The sequence below is a fragment of the Tenrec ecaudatus genome, chromosome 4 (genome assembly GCF_050624435.1).
Source record: "Tenrec ecaudatus isolate mTenEca1 chromosome 4, mTenEca1.hap1, whole genome shotgun sequence".
NCBI classification, from domain to species: Eukaryota; Metazoa; Chordata; class Mammalia; order Afrosoricida; family Tenrecidae; genus Tenrec; species Tenrec ecaudatus.
Genome location: NC_134533.1, coordinates 67508886 through 67512894, shown reverse-complemented (window position 1 = coordinate 67512894; position 4009 = coordinate 67508886). Strand labels below are relative to the sequence as shown.

The 4009-nt window shown below is 40.2% G+C and overlaps 1 non-coding gene across 1 annotated transcript; it reads right to left on the bottom strand.

The window, feature by feature from the left end:
• Positions 1 to 358: 358 nt before the first annotated feature.
• On the bottom strand, positions 359 to 491 carry LOC142447666 (small nucleolar RNA SNORA42/SNORA80 family). Its single transcript, XR_012784330.1, has one exon. It is a non-coding gene; the product is annotated as a small nucleolar RNA SNORA42/SNORA80 family (small nucleolar RNA).
• Between the last annotated feature and the right edge of the window lie 3518 nt (positions 492 to 4009).

The following is a 4009-nucleotide window of genomic DNA, read 5'->3' as shown; positions in this document are numbered from 1 at the left end:
TATGAGGATGTTTCCTGAGTGTAAATAATTACACTAATTTTCCCAGACTCTATAGACACTCCTTGGTCGCTTGAAGGCACTCAGTCTTTGTGGTGGCTGTGCACCTGAGCTCTGGGCTGAGAAACTAAAAGAGAAGATAGCATCTGGATTTCAGGCCCTTCTTCTACTTGGTTCATTGCACCTCTCTGACTAAAGTACATACACCTGCCAGGTTCTAAATATTTCATGATAATGAATGTGATTATAAGTAGAAGAAGTGGAGGGCTAGATCTCTGTAGTAACAAAATTAATATATCCATAAGCCTCCACATATTCATAAGTAAAATACCCTGAATCAGACTTAATTCTTTTTTTTTTTCACTGTGAAACTCACTTCAGTGCCTGAAACCCACAGGGTAAAGTCAGGAAATGGTTTGGGGTGACAGTTTACTTTTGCATGGGACACTGTGAGAGGACCATGGATCGGACCTGCCTCAAATCCAAACCCATGCACTAGACTTAATTATATAAAAAAAAAGCACTTTCCTAGCCATGCTCTTGTACCTGAATTTGATGAGTGTTCTTTGATAATAAAGTAGGGAGTTGGCATTGTCTTTATCTATCAAGCAAATGCAAACTGATTGAAAGGATTCCAGCTCATAGCTACAACATAGGGTAGAAGAGCTGTCCCACAGGGTTCTCAAGTCTGTAATAGTTATGGAAGCAAGCTGCCACATACTGTCTCTTGAAACACCTGTGGGTCTCAACGAGTGACCTTTGGGGTGGGAGAAGCCTAGTCCCACTGTCCCACCAGAGCTCTTTCTCCACATGGGAGCACCATAATCTATGGTTGGGAATCTATGTCAAAGTTGGATCTACTTTCCTCAACTCGATTCTACTTCATTCTCATAATTAGATTTGAATACTATAGGTTTTATTTCCTATGATCACAGATAATGTGGCTTCCTGTTGGGCTTGGTTAGAGGATGACACTGGCAGGATTAAGTCAGATAATAGAAGGGGAAAGATGGTAGTTTTTCACCATACTCCCTCTACTCAGCTGCATTTCCTCAGTGTTCCAAATCCTACTGGACTGCTGTCATCATTTCAGCGTCCACTGTTTGACTCACACCCTTGAGATGTGATGAACTTACTTGTTCCGTTTTCTGTTTCTCTGACCTAGAGTTAGTATGAATCTCTGTAGTTTCAGTCTAAGCTGGTTTCTTCATCTAATGTTTGACTTTTTAATTTACTAAATACTTCTTTTTAAAATCATTTTATTGGGGGCTCAAACAACTCTTATCACAATCCATCCATTCATCCATTATGTCAAGCACATCTACATTTGTTGTCATCATCACCTAAATACCTTCTAAGTAATGTAGATGCCATTTATCATATTGTACAGTTAGTGTCCTGGGTAGTTTATTGTTTGCATTAATGGCAAAGTTCCAGTTGTCATCCAGTTGACTCCACCTCATGGCAATTCCATATATGTCTTAGGAGCACTGGTTTTCTATTGAATTTTCAATGGTTAAAGTTTCAGAAATAGCTTTCCATACTTTTCTTCTGAAAAACTTCTGAAAGAAGTGTCCCCTGACTGCCTGGCAAAGGTTAAATGATTCTCTTCATTGATATGTTAACAGTAAGGAAAGTCCATGAAGCATTATTTCATACAAAGTGTACACAGAGTAAAGATCTCTCATGGTTCTGTGGGTTAACCACTGGGCTGATGACCAAAATGTTGGCAATCCAAAGCTACCCACCACTCCACATGAGACAGATGAGAACCTCTTTGTTGGGATAAAGATTTACAGTTTTGGAAATCTTATAATAGGTCTTATGAGTCAGAATAAACTCAGTGATGGTAGGTTTGGTTTCCAGATTTGGTACCCAGAATAATGAAAACCTTGTTTTAAAGATTTTAGGAAATAAATTGATCCACAATATAGCAATTGGTATTTTTAGGATCAGTATATAACATTATTTTATTTACTTATTTATTTGTTTAGTCATTTTATTGAGGGCTTGTACCACTCTTATCACAATCCATACATCCATCAATTGTGTCAAGCACATCTGTGCATTTGTTGCCATCATCATTCTCAAAAAATTTACTTTCTGCTTGAGCCCTTTATATCAGCTCCTCATTTTCTCCCCTACCTCTCTGTTCCCCACTCCCCATGAACGCTTGATAATTTACAAATTATTGTTATTTTGTCATATCTTACACTGTCCAACATCTCCCTTCACCCACTTTTCTGTTGTCCACCCGCTAGGGAGGAGGTTATATGTAGATCCTTGTAATAAGCTCCCTGTTTCTTGCTTTAAAAAATCATTTTATTGGGGGCTCATACAACTCTTATAACAATCCATCCATCATCCATCCATTGTGTCAAGCACTTTTGTACATTTGTTTCCCTCATCATTCTCAAAACATTTGCTTTCTACTTGAGCCCTGGGTATCAGCTCCTCATTTTCCCCTCCTTCCCTCTCCCCCATGAACACTTGATATTTTATTATCATTTTGTCATATCTTACACCGTCCAACATCTCCCTTCACCTACTTCTCCACTGTCCATCCCTCCAGGAGGAGGTTATATGTAGATTCTTGTAATCTATTCCCCCTTTCTCCCTCACCTTCCCTCACCCTCCCGGTATCGCCACTCTCACCACTGGTCCTGAGGAGTTCTTCTGTCCTGGATTCCCAGTGTTTCCAATTCCTATCTGTACCAGTGTACATCCTCCAGTCCAGCGGATTTATAAGGTAGAATTGGGATTATGATAGTGGGGGAGAGGGAGCATTCCAGAACCAGAGGAAAATTGCATGTTTTCATATTTGTTACACTGCATCCTGACTGTCTCTTCTCCCTATGGCCCTTCTGCAAGGGGATGTTCAATTGCCCACATATGGGCCCTAGGTTCCCACTCTGCACTCCCCTTCATTCACAATGCTTGGATTTCTTTTGGCCTTTGATGCCTGATACCTGATCTCTTTGACTCCTCATAATCTCACAGGCTGGTTTGGTTCTTCCATGTGGGCTTTGTTGTTTCTCAGTTAACTGGCTGCTTGTTTATCTTCAAGTCTATGGAGACCCAGACTCTATATCTTTTGATACCTGCACCATAAGCTTTCTTCTCCAGGTCTTAAAGGCCTGAATATAAACAGACGGCCATCTAGCTGAGAAACAAACAAAGCCCACATGGGGGAAGCACACCAGCCTATCCTGACACGATCTCTGAAGACAAAGCGGGTACCTATATAATGTTATTAAATACTTTTTTAACTACATGTCTGTCAGTTTGTACTGTGGTGGCTTGGCTTGTGAGTTGTGATGCTGGGAGCTTTGTCATTGGTATTTCAAATACCAGCAGGGTCACCCACAGTGAACAGATTTTAGCAGAGCTTCCAGAGGCAGAGCAGATTACGAAGAAGGAATGAGCAGCTCACTACCGAGGAATTAGTCAGTGAAAACTTTTTGGAGAGAGTTAAACATAGTCAGATACTGAAACTCTCATGAAAAGATGCAGAACATTGTCAGGACAGTGCCAGAAGATGAGCCCCTCATTTCAGAAGACACTCAAAACATGACTGAGGAAGACCTACCTTGTCAAAGCAAAGCCAACCATAATATCTTGGATGCAGTAACATCTGCGGGAATAAAGACTTTGGGACATTCATTTGGTGTTGAGGCCCAACTCAAAATGAGAAGTAATAGGTGAAAATATCAATTAATAATCAGAATCTAGAATGTATGAAGTATGAATCTAAGACAATTTCTTCCTTTAGAAAATGAAATTGAACACATAAAAATCAATATCTTAGGCATTAGTGAGCTAAACTGCACTGTTACTGGCTGTGCTGAATCAGAAAATCGTATGCTTTACTATGCTAGGAATGGCACAATCAAGGAGAATGGTGCTGCATTCCTTGGTACAAAGGACACGAGAAGATCTACCCTGAGCTATAATGCTGTCTGTAACAGGATTATGTCTATCAGCCTCAAGGAATCCCAGTCCATACAACTAG